This window comes from Neophocaena asiaeorientalis, unplaced genomic scaffold, assembly GCF_003031525.2.
Source record: "Neophocaena asiaeorientalis asiaeorientalis breed wild unplaced genomic scaffold, Neophocaena_asiaeorientalis_V1.1 scaffold254, whole genome shotgun sequence".
In the NCBI taxonomy this organism is placed as follows: Eukaryota; Metazoa; Chordata; class Mammalia; order Artiodactyla; family Phocoenidae; genus Neophocaena; species Neophocaena asiaeorientalis.
This window is the reverse complement of record NW_020174705.1, coordinates 3,300,982-3,313,840: the sequence shown is the minus strand read 5'-3', so window position 1 is coordinate 3,313,840 and position 12,859 is coordinate 3,300,982. Positions and strand designations below refer to the sequence as shown.

General features: G+C 45.6%; 1 protein-coding gene across 1 annotated transcript in view; it reads left to right on the top strand.

Annotated features, from left to right (window-relative positions):
* Nucleotides 1-12,859, top strand: part of CREBBP (CREB binding lysine acetyltransferase) — a 127,906-nt gene that overhangs the window by 39,747 nt on the left and 75,300 nt on the right. The window lies entirely within an intron of this gene.

The window sequence follows — 12,859 nt, the reverse complement described above, 5'->3', positions numbered from 1 at the left end:
AATGGGAGGTGCTGGCCTGCTTGGCAGTTGTACTTTTAAAGTTGTCAGGGTGTGGCTGCACCTAGCTGTGCTACTGCCACATGTGGATTCATTGAAGGAAAGGTGTGCGGAGATGGGTGTGGCCAGAAGACAGAAGGTGGTGACTCTCAGTTCAGTCTGTCAGAATCTGATTGGAGACACCATAGCAGCTTTCATTCCTGTCTGTTGATTTTGCAAGTGATGCTCTTCAGAGACAGAGCTTACCTCTTATAAGTAATTATCAACATTAATAACCAGCTTATTCCTGCTGTTCCCAGTATTGATGTTCATTTTAATTAATACCTTCGATCTGTCAGTCAGCTCCCAGCCAGATGGCTGGTCATCTAGTCCGATTTTTGTGGGTAACTGAGTAGAGAGAGACTTTGAAACTGCAAGAGTAACTTCTCTAGGCCTAGTGGATACCCAGGCCCCTTCTTGAGATGTCTTACCATATTCTCATTCATGGTGATGATGCCGAACAGCACCTGTCACTGATGAATATTACAGTTACTATTTAGCCCACTTCTCAAGACCACCTCAAGTTAGACCACCTGAGCTGTTTGTCTGCCCACAGGGCCAGGGCCCCCCTCTCCCCCTTCAGACTCCATTTAGCAGTCAGTGTTGGTGCCACCTGCTGACAGCGCACATGTGTTTTCCTTGTAGCTTGTGTCTCTTGCCTTGGGCTCGAGAGGATGTGGCCCTGCATGCTATACACCTCCACCACCCCGTAGTATCTCCTTTCTGGAAGATGCTTAATAGACATCATTCTAATAATTGATAACGTGTATTTTACCACTGCCTTTTCAGCTTCCACTGTGCCAAAGATCAGAGCATCATTGCTAACAGCTGAGAGCTGGGAGGCAGGTGGGCTTTAGTGAGAGTTGGGCAGATGTGATAGCAGCTGGATCATCTCCTTGCTGGAATAGGTGCTACTCCTGAAATAGGTACTTTCCAACTGTAAAAGTACCTCACTATCGAAACATGGGAGCCAAACACATTCTGGTAAATCCCTCATGATCCAGTCTCTTGCCTGTTGCTCTCCAAAGCTCAGGTACCAGATAGATTCAGATGAAATGGTATCCCTGCTGCCTGAAATATGAACCAAGATTAAGGTAGCAGGATAATTGTGCCTTTGTTGTATCAGGAGGCACTCATGAAATTTCCAAGTTGATAAACATAAGCTACTAAAGCAACATACAGCTTTTTATATCCTGATTGGCTGTTGACTATGTTTTGCTTCTCTTTTCCCTCCTTCCAGCCTTCTTTGCCAATAGTAGTGGTAGATGTCTGAGTGGCTGAGCCTCATTCAGGCTTTTTTTTCTGGTCACGTGTATAATACATTAGAGCAAAGTGTGACAACTTACAACCATGTTATAACCGGGGTGAATTTGATTTAAATTACCACCCAAGAGTAATCTCTTGACAGTCATAATCAGTTTGATCTACCTAGTTTTATTCAGTGTCTGGTGACAGGTTAAAATTAATATTTTAGGGATTTCCCTGGAGGTGCAGTGGTTAAGAATCCGCCTGCCAATGCAGGGGACACAGGTTTGAGCCCTGATCCAGGAAGATCCCACATGCCACGGAGCAACTAAGCCTGTGCGCCACAACTACTGAGCCTTCACTCTAGAGCCCACGAGCCACAACTACTGAGCCTGTGTGCCATAACTACTGAGCCTGTGCACCACACTACTGAATCCTGCGCACCCTAGAGCCTGCGTGCCACAACTACTGAGCCCATGTGCTGCAACTGCTGAAGCCTGCACGCTCTAGGGCCTGCGTGCCATAACTACTGAGCCTGCATGCTGCAACTACTGAAACCCGCGCACCTAGAGCCCATGCTCTGCAACAAGAGAAGCCACTGCAATGAGAAGCCTGCATACCACAATGAAGAGTATCCCCTGCTCACCGGAACTAGAGAAAGCCGTGCACAGCAACGAAGACCCAATGCAGCCAAAAAAATTAATTAATTAATTTTTAATTTTTAAAAAAGAAAAAGTCAATATTTTAAGTACAGGTGTGCAGCCCAACAGTGTGTCATCTTGTCATTGTGGGCAGTCATAATGTTTGAGCAGAGAATGGCTTTTAAAAATAACTTTTCGGGACTTCCTTGGTGGCGAAGCGGTTAAGAATCCACCTGCCAATGCAGGGGGACACGGGTTCAAGCCCTGGTCCAGGAAGATCCCACATGCTGCAGAGCAACTAAACCCGTGCACCACAACTACTGAGCCTGTGCTCCTAGAGCCCATGCTCTGCAACAGGAGAAGCACAGGAACTGCAACGAAGAGTAGCCCCCACTTGCCGCAACTAGAGAAAGCCTGTGCTTAGCAACGAAGACGCAACGCAGCCAAAAATAAATAAATATATTTTAAAAAAAAATAATAGGGACTTCCCTGGTGACACAGTGGTTAAGAATCCGCCTGCCAATGCATGGGACACGGGTTTGAGTCCTAGTCCGGGAAGATCCCACATGCCACGGAGCAGCTAAGCCCATGCACCACAACTAGTAAGCCTGTGCTCTAGAGCCCACAAGCCACAGCTACTGAAGCCTGCGTGCCTAGAGCCGGTGCTCTGCAACAAGAGAAGCCACCGCAATGAGAACCCCACGCACTGCAACAAAGAGTAGCCCCTGCTCTCTGCACCTAGAGAAAGCCTGCGTGCAGCAACAAAGACCCAACACAGCCAAGAATAAATAAATAAATAAAATTCAAAAAAAAAATAACTTTTCCTCCTTAGATAAAATAATGTTTCATGCAGAGAATTTGAATAATACAGAAAACGTTTAAAAAATAAAAAACACCTCTAAACCCTTTATTAAATATTTTGGTGTTCTGTCTTCCTTGCTCTGTGTGTATGTGTGTGCACACGTGTGCGTGTGTTACGGGGATTATATTTTTTTAATCCTTTTTTTTAGAAGTTAATGTTGTACAAGGAACATTTTCCCCTTGTCAGTAATGGGTGAGTTTTTATAGTAAAAGAACTGTTTTACTTTTAATGCCAGCGCTACTGCCTTACAGTGATTTTGCACTTTCATTTTCCAAGTGCTTTCACTTACATTATCTTCAGGAGTGAGGTGCAACATCTGTAGAGTGTTAAGGTACCTCTGTGTGTCCTCAAAGCCATGTCTCTGCACCAGTGGACATGACTAAGAACACTTTACTATTCCAAGTATATTTTTGTTAGGACTTTACACAACTCAGTTTTTGGTTAGAAGTAGAGCCACATGTATTTGAAACAGTGATATGTCTTTGAGTATGTTTTATGGTTTGAGATTTATGGCATTTAATAAGCTGGGTGGGACTTTACTTTATCCTCTCCATTCCTTTTCTTGCAGCCGAGGAGGCCCCAGAAAACACTGGGCTTGTGTCCTCACCCTGCGTCCTGGGACTCACCTCCTGCCCCAGCAGTGAAGCTGATCGCCTGTCTATTACAAGAACTTGTTTAGTTTTCCTGCCCCAATGGAGAGGAAGAACAAAATTCTCTTAAATGTCAGCTTTCTTTCTCTTTTAAATTTTGCTAGAAATAATCATGGGCTCTCTTCCCTACAGCCTTCTTTGCCTGTTCGGTCCCATCTTTACCTCTCCTTCCCCTGAACTCACGCATTATCTGTGTGGACGTCGCCTTGTTCCTCTGTTGTCTCCTCTGCCTGATCTGTTTCATCATTTTTCAAGTGGATTGTAAATCCATGGAGTAGGGTAATTCTTGGCCTAACAGGAGAGAGCTGCCCTGTAGAGGGTCGGGGTAAGGTTTATTAAAAACTTGGCTTTCGGGGCTTCCCTGGTGGCGCAGTGGTTGAGAGTCCGCCTGCCGATGCAGGGGACACGGGTTTGTGCCCTGGTCCGGGAAGATCCCACATGCTGCGGAGCGGCTGGGCCCGTGAGCCATGGCCACTGAGCCTGCGCGTCCAGACCCTGTGTTCCGCAACGGGAGAGGCCACAACAGTGAGAGGCCTGCGTACTGCAAAAAAAAAAAAACAACTTGGCTTTCTGTTCCATTGTGCTGTAGCTGAGCTGCAGTGTAAATTAAAATTCATCTTTCTACAGGTTCATTCCTTATAAAATAAAATGCTTTTTTCTGATCTTTTTCCCTTTTCTCTCCTACTCTTTTATCATCTTTTCCTCTTTCCTCTTTCTCCATAGCCACTGTGGGCTTGCCTTGACTTGGCTTTGATGCAATCCTAAAGAGGCTGCTTTCCCACCTAAAAAATGTTAGGACTTGAAGAATTAGGGAAGGCAATCAATTTAAGTTTTATCACCCTCACCTTGGCTTGGCGGTACTTCCTGTAACACGATCTGGGAAATGGCGTGGAGGATGTGAAGCTGTGGAAAGCGTGGGGGCCTGTGCAGTGCGGGTGGCAGGGAGCGCCCTACAAAATCCCAGTCTCTTGGACGGGCCACTGGCCACCCCACAGGGAGCCTAGACTTAATGAGGTCCTCACAGTCCAGGGGCTGGCACTTGGCCACACAGAATCCGAGTCCCCATCTGCCTCTCATTACGGGTAGCTGGGCCTTCCAGGAGTACAGACATCATACAATTCAAGGGCTGATTGTTTAAAACCAAGAAAGTCACTGGCTTTTCGGATCACAAAGAACTTTTTAAAAATAAATTTATTTATTTTTGGCTGCGTTGGGTCTTCATTGCTGCATGCGGGCTTTCTCTAGTTGCGGCAAGTGGGCTTCTCATTGCGGTGGCTTCTCTTGTTGTGGAGCACGGACTCTAAACGCACGGGCTTCAGTGGTTGTGGCACGTGGGCTCAGAAGTTGTGGCTCGTAGGCTCTAGAGCGCAGATTCAATAGTTGTGGCACGCGGGCTTAGTTGCTCTGTGGTATGTAGTGTCTTCCTGGACCAGGGCTCGAACCTGTGATCCCGGCATTGGCAGGTGAATTCTTAACACTGAGTCACCAGGGAAGTCCAGGGTCACAGGGAACTTTAAAGATCACCTAGTGGTCATCTAAATGCTTCGTGTCTCACGGCTGAGGAGAACTAAAACTTAGAGGGAGCAAGAGGTTTCTCAGTCACGCGGCTGATTAGCCGCAGAGTCAGGATTAGTTACCCCACTGACCTTGGCCTGGTGCTTTTGCTTGTGAATTAATGTAGACTGTACCCTGAAGAGCTGTTGTGTCTAACTTTTGTGACTTGTGAGGGATACCAACAGTGTTAGGGCACTGCCTTTGTTGCTAGAAGTTTCTAGAACAATTGGGCAACTACAAATGAGGCCTGAGGCCTTGGCAGTGATCTGCTGTTCTGTCACCTTCCTTTTAGGAGTTTCCACCATTCTTTCTAAGTCACATTCTGCCCACATATCATCCAAGGGCAGTACCATGAAAGTCAGTAAATACTTCTGCCCATCTTCCAGTTGCAGTTTATTAGTCTAAGGAGAGTGTTCAGACTTGGGGGCTGTGTATTTCCCTGAATGCTTTCAAAGCTGGCGTCCTTCTGAGAGTTGAGTTCAGCGAGGGGGGCTGCTCACATGTCCAGGGTCCTCATTCCCAGTTCTCTTACTCCAGGTGACACTGGACAGCCAGGCGATGGCTTTGGCATTGTGATTTGTTGCATATTTCTACTTACTCTTTATCTGCCAAGTTGAGGTACTGGAAGGATTCCAAGAGCAAGTGGGTGATAGCAGACAGCTGAACACAGCCATGTCTTTCCATTAAACTGCTTTTCTTGGCTTTCTCCCAACAATGTTAGGTTGCCAGGAGAAAATGCTTTTGGCTTTACAAATGATATGGCCATACTCTGGGGTAGTTCTGGTTCTTTTTTTTTTTTTTCTTGGCTTTGTTTTTTGGTTTGTTTTTGGTTTTCTTAGTCATTGAAAAGAGTGAATACTTGTGACTCTTAAATTATTTGGCAGCTTTTTGCTCATGGCATCCTAAATTGTGTTGTTTTTACATACTTTATATGAATTTGTGGTTTTATGTGTGTACCAGCATGTGAAGAAAGATGCTAAAAACTTCAGGTTAATAAAGCTGTCAGGTTAGGTCGAAGCCACATCAGATGGAACATTTGTTGCTTTGTCGTGGCCGGCTTGCAAGTGGGAGTCACATCAATCTCTTTTTTTGTGAAAATGTTCTTTCTTGTTCAATTCTTTGATGTTTTGATTTAAATTTCAACCCAGGAAGGTTAGGCTAGGGTATTTTGATCATATATTTTTACAGCTTATGATCTATTTTAAGTTCCAAGTTAACATCCTGAGTATTAATTATTTTTTAAGCTGGAAAACAATCTAGAGTGAAACTGGAAACTGTGATTTACTAGGACAATTTGAACATAGTTGTCTGTTAAAAGTATTTCTACAACTGGTGAATGCACAAGATTGTTTTTGTCACAAGTTTATTTCATGTTTCTCTGCAAATGTCTCATAATCAAATGCCAGTAATCCCAGCTGGCTTCTCCCTCTGATCCTACCTGTTTGAACCACTCCACCATCACACAGTCTCTGAAAAATGTTCAGTTTTTAAATTAGTACCCTAAGCATACTTAGGAAAGAAACTACATCTAGTGTAAAATGATTCCCCCGCAAAGCCAAATAATAACATACTAGCCAGCACCTGTAGCACCTGCTACATGTCAGTCACTCTTCTTGGTGCTTCATGTTCGTGAATCCACTTAATTCTAACACAACCCTAAGAGAGGAGGTGCTATCATCTCCACTTTACAGGTGATAAAACTCAGGCACAGAGAAGTTTAAGTAAATTGCCGAAGGTCACACAGCTGGCAAGTGGCAGAGCCACCCGCAGACCAGGTCCTCCGTACTTAACCACAACGTTCTGCTGTCTCTTAGAATGAAATCTTATTTGTGGCTATGTTCCAATAAAACTTTTGTTTGTTTTGTTTTTTTCAAAAACAGGCATTGGGCTGCTTTGGCCCTGGGGGCATAATTTGCTGACTCCTGGTCTTGGTGGACTGACTGAGCCTGTCCCTTTCGGCGGTGCGAGTCTGGGCAGTGCAATTCCGGGTGCTCCTGGAGGAGCTGAGGCTCTGCCTGAATAAGCGAGGGGGCAACGAGCCTGCAGCGGCGGTGGCGCCTCTAGGAGGGGCAGGGGAGGGCCAGCATCACGGCAGGTTCACCAGCTGGTTTGTTGTGTTCCTCTGGCTCAGCGGCCATGGCTCATGGGCCCAGCTGCTCCACGGCACGTGGGATCTTCCCGGACTAGGGCATGAACCCGTGTCCCCTGTGTCGGCAGGCAGACTCTCAACCCCTGCGCCACCAGGGAAGCCCAACGGAGTGTAAATTTTAACTAGATAACTCTCTGAGGCCTTCCAGCTGACAATTCTAACCTGTCTTATTGTCCCTACTAAGCTTATCGCTGAAGGCCGTATTTTGTTTTCTTTCTGTCTGTTTCCTGACCAGCGTCACACCAGTTACACACACACACACGCACACACACACACAGCGGTACTTCCTCTGATTGCTGTGTAGTGTGGTTTTAAGTATATATCAAGGTGTGAGGAAACTGCTGAAGAATTCAGCTTTTGAAAAAGCGTGTTTAGTGGGCTCATTGAAACCACATCAAACTCAACATTTGTTGCCACTTGAAGCATTTCTGAAGCCCTGGTGGACTCTAAGTAAAATCATGAAGTGGAAGCGTGTTTCTGGCTGTCCTGCTCCAGTCCTGAGCATCTTCCCTCTTACCTCCTTTTCCCTATATTCTCAAATGGTCACACAGTGTGTCCCCCATCAAGCTTTTAGCTCAAAAATAGTTATGATCTGATCCTTCCTGTGAGTGTGCATTTCAAGAGGATGTTTGGAGATGGAAATTGGGGAGATTTCATTTGTGAGGGTCGTTGTTACGTTAGTGGTTGACGTCTCTGGACGGGAGTCTGCTACTGGGAAAGGCCCGTATGTGGCAGGGGTGTGTGAGGTCTAGGAAGAGGGAGTTGCCTTCCCCAAGGGCAGGCATCCTTAATCTTTAGGGGATCTTAGAACCCCTTTTGAGAATCTAATAATGGACCTTTTCTCTCAGAAATGCACATCACACAAAATGTGTACAGACGTTTCTGCCCAGGCACCCCTGCCTGCCACGGACTGCCCAGGCAGGCCCAGGCCCACTGTCTCATCTCAAGGGAGTTTGGGCTGCTGATGATGGTAGAGGAGCTACAACCTGTGGTGGCCCTAACTGCAAAGAAAGTGTTTCTCTGTCCCATTTTCCTAAGAAAGAGCAATAAAAGGAATACTTGGCTTGCTACTATTGTAGAAACCTATTCTGGGGAGAAACTTACATGATCATTGTTACTTCTCCTTAACACCCCTCCTTAGTACTTTGGGTTTTCAGTTACTACCTTATTTGATTAGATGAGTTAGGTAAGTAGTAGAGATCTTCTCCGGGTTAGTGCAGTGTGGTGGAGAGAATCTCCCTGCTCTTTTGCAGCCCATGGCTTGTTCTCTTATTATGTTGATAGTTGTCATATCATGACACAAGTAGAAAGTGAAATATTTGTCCCACACTGAGCTCAGCAGAGGAGGCCATTTGCAGCCACAGGTGACCATGGAGGCTGATGGACCATTATTGCAGTGCACCAGTGGGAAGCTCTGGGCTGGGGCCTGGCTGAGGCCTTGCACCAAAGCCAAAGGTTTGCTGGCCTAGTGCACGTAAGCACAGAGTGCCTGTTGTACAGCCAGGCCAGGCTCCCGTCTGTGCTGTCATGGGGCACAAAATCATATTTGTCCTGTAAAACCAACTCCAAGTGCATATGCTCTTTGTACTCAACCTTTGAGCACAGGCCAGTCGACTGACAGCCTGTCCATTGCAACTAGTAGCTGAGATCCTCGTGGTGACTGTTTAGAAAACAGAAAGGAGCCTGTTCTGCTGCCACTCCCAGTGCCCGCTTCACCCAGTGGTGACCCTTATCTGTGCTTGGCTTCTGTGACTGGGGCACGGTTCTTTGATTTCCCCCCCTGCCCTCAGGGCTCATCTTGGGGTTTCTGTTGTTCTGAGGGGTGGGCTGCATGATGCAGTGGGTCTCTTGGAGTGTTGATTTATTTGGTTCTTTCCCCAAATACTAATTGATACCCACTATGTACTGGGGCCCAAGGACACAGAGGAGATGTATGTTCCAGGAAGGCAAGAAGTTTCATCCTGGTTTTGTGCCAAAGATAGATTTAGGATGGGTTGTCATAAATATTATGACAAATACTGCCACAGAGTCGTGTCCTGTTTTGAACCTTCCATAGCATATCTGTAGTATGTGTCTGTCAGAGTAGAGAAGCATCGTCTACTCTGTCCCTCTTCTGTGATGTCTGTCATTCACCTTCTTGCCTAACAGCTCAGAACTTCAGCAGTTTTCGACTGATGGGCCAGGTGCTATCAACAGAATTTGCTGCGGACACTACCTTTGTTTCATAATGAGGCTTGTGTAGGCATTGTTCAGGTTTGTTTGGACTAAACCCTAAAGACAGGTTTCCTCATCTGGTCTCATGCTTTAGAGTCATGCCAAGGCTAATACCTAATCCCATCCTGGGGCAGGGGGTAGGCCTCAGGATCTGGCACTAGTTTTGGGGGGTTTGGGGGAGGTTGTCTTTTTTACCTTCTTATCTAGTTTGTTCTTCCCTGGTACACAGGGACTGTAGTTTACATGTCTTTATTGTCTCATTGAAGTGATAGACAAACAACAGAGTAAGTAGGTTCTCAAATGATTGATTGATACACTTGGTTACAAGAATGCATTTTCATGGGGATACTTGGTAGACCTATAAAGCATTATTTAATTTAGATTTCCTTATGGGAGAGCTTGCCTTTTTTTCAGTACTTACCATATTTAACTTTTCCTATTTCCTAAGGTTGAACTTGAATTAAATGCTTAAAAGGGCTCTGGAAGAATAGAGTGAAAGGATATTTTAACATGTATGGGCTGTTGCTGAATGAGGCAGAATATAAATATTTATTCTGTAGGCTGTAATTTGTTCTTATATAAACTGCACCATTAACTGAACAGTTGCCTATTTCTGCTGTTCTACTTTTTTAGGCTCAGCGGCCATGGCTCACGGGCCCAGCCACTCCCCAGCCACTCCACGGCATGTGGGATCTTCCCAGACTGGGGCACTAACCCGTGTCCCCTGCATCGGCAAGCAGACTTCCAACCACTGGGCCACCAGGGAAGCCCTGCTGTTCTACTTTTTGAATATTATTGAAAAGATTGTGTGCTGGTTCTGTAGCAGCCTTAAACCAAAATCTGATAAACTTCAGTTGAAAATAAAGTTTACTGGGGCTTCGAGCCCTGGTCCGGGAGGATCCCATATGCCGCGGAGCGGCTGGGACCGTGAGCCATGGCCGCTGAGCCTGCGCTCTGCAGCGGGAGAGGCCACAGCAGTGAGAGGCCCGCGTACCGCAAAAAAAAAAAAGAAAAGACAAAAGAAAATAAAGTTTACTATATTGCTATCAAGTAACTGTTGGGAAATTAAAAGAAATACGTTGATTTTATTAATTGGAGTTAGACAATCATCTCGATTTATACTATTTCATCATGAGCTAAAGAACACGTTGGTGCTAAAAAAAACGTGTTAACTGGACTTGGGAATGTTTGATCTGATCAAAGGAGAAGAGATACAGACAGGAAATCAGAAATCTAGAAATCTCTAGAAGTGAAGGGCTTTTACTCAAAACTGCAGGCTAGGACTGGAGCAGCCTTCCGGTTCTACCAGGCTCTGCCGGGGGTAGTTGGAACCACGGGGCCTAGTTGGCTGATGTGGCTGGGTGGCCTGTTAGAGGACTGTCCTAACCTAGGCCTCTGTTAGCTCTGATGTTAAGGAGGGACTGGCCCTGGACCAGGGAGCTGATCCGTGACCTTGGAGCCTGATCCCGAAGGTGGCTGTGACTTGCTTTGGTTCATCCTTGGAGTGTGTTGTCATAGGCTGAGGGTGGGGTTTTCCCCAATTTTTTTTTTGGACACATAGCCTCCTGTGAGCTGGCCATTCCTTACCTGCTGTCTGTGATCTTTGACTTTACCTTTGTTCTTGTCCCATGAGGATTGAAACCATGTTGAGAGGTTTCCTTCACTCTGGAATGGCCAAGAAGAAAAGGTGAGAACAGATTTCCTGATGAAATCTGTCAGTGTCCACAGCACTTTGGTGCTTTGTCCCAGAGGCTTACCAGGCAAGTAGTAGCCAACTGACCAGGCCACACACCCACCCAGTTTTCACCCTGGCAAGGTGATCGTGTGAACACTGTCCCAATATTCGCAGAGCCTTAGACATTTTTAACAGGGCTGATGAACTTTGAGCTGCACAGGTCCCCTTTGGAAGCTCTTTGACCTCTTGGTATTTATGTCCCTCTCTACACCAAAGGGCTGACTGCCTTGGACAGTTGGCATCAGTGGAAGGACAGTTGCCTCTCCTTTCCCACCCCCCAGCTGCCATCCACTTTGATTCATCAGTACTAGAAACTTCCAAAACAACATTGATTTTTCTTGTTTATCAGATTGGTGGTTACATGGAGCAAGCTGTATGACAAGTAGGAAAATTGCATCTGAATGTGTTCTGAACCGGGCTTGGTTCATAGCAGGCACTAGGTAAACGCTGGCTGACTGTAAGCACGGATTCATGGAGGGTCAATTGATGCATGTGTCTTCTGACATGTTTGGTCCTAAGTAGAGAAATTTTAAATGAAATTTAGGAAATGGAAATTATAACCATGTTTTTTCCCCAAATTCTTGGGGCTTTGAGAGCAGTGTTTGAGTTTATGCAGAATTCTACAAAAAGTAATCTTTACGTGGAGTTAATTTAGTGTAACACTTCCTGAAAATATAGGTTTTTGCTTCAGTTCTTCTGAGTTTCAGATAGCAACTGAAGGAACCTAGTTGAGAATCAGAAATGTCCTTTATGTTAAAAGTTTGCTGATTAAGTCTCACCTTGATTAAATCATCTGAATTCAGAGTTGAGCCTACTTGGTGGGCTTCGTAAAGAGTTTGTATTTGTTTCAGTTTTCTCAAGTTGACTTTGAATTTCAGTTGAATTTAAATTTGTTTCAGTTTACTCGAGTAAAGCAAATAAGGCAAAAGTGGCAGCTAGAATGTGTTCACTTTCAAAAAATTGAGAAGTACCGCTGTGAGGGCTATGTGTGGAAACCACCAGTACATATGAAAATGCCAGAATAAGATCTTTTTGGTTACAGTAGTTTGGTTTTATTTGTGTTTTTATGCGGACATTTCGGCAGGAAGGGGTCGATTGTGTTGAGCATCTGTTTGTTTGCAGCCTAGAATTTTAGAGCTGAAAGAAGTAATGCAGTTGTCTTGTGCAAGATGCTCATCTTTCAGGTGAGATAAAGGTCCATAGAAGGAACGTGAGTTAACCAGCGTGAACGGGCTGGTGCAGTCACCATGTGAGGTTGGTGGAGAGAACTGAGCTGTGATTTCTTGAATGGAAACTCTCTCCCCTAGGGAAGGGGGCTCTTCCCTTCAGGAGACTCCTTCCTCCCAGTTTCTAAACATCAAATGCACCAGGACACCAGAAAACTAGAGCAGGCAGTAGGCAGCAGATGGATTGTTGCAACTTCGTGACAGAGCAAAGCAGGCAGACTAGAAAAGCCACTCTCTCAGTAATGAGACTCTGCTTCTCCAGAGGGGGTGGCTGAGCAGCAGGGCATCACTGTGGGGATTCCCGGATTCATGCATGTGGAGATTAGAGCTGAGGGGTCTGGCGGGAACCTGGCCGGGGTCTCTTGACTGGAGGGGATCTCTGACTCCTGTGGTTGGTTGCTGCCCCACCCCGCGGCATAGGTGGGGTTCCTCCTTTCCACTCTTGGCTTTATCTACTATACAGTTTCTTTTATTTCTCTGTAATTAAAATAGGACTTTATTATGGAAAACTTCAAATACATATAATATTAGAGAGGCTAGTATAACA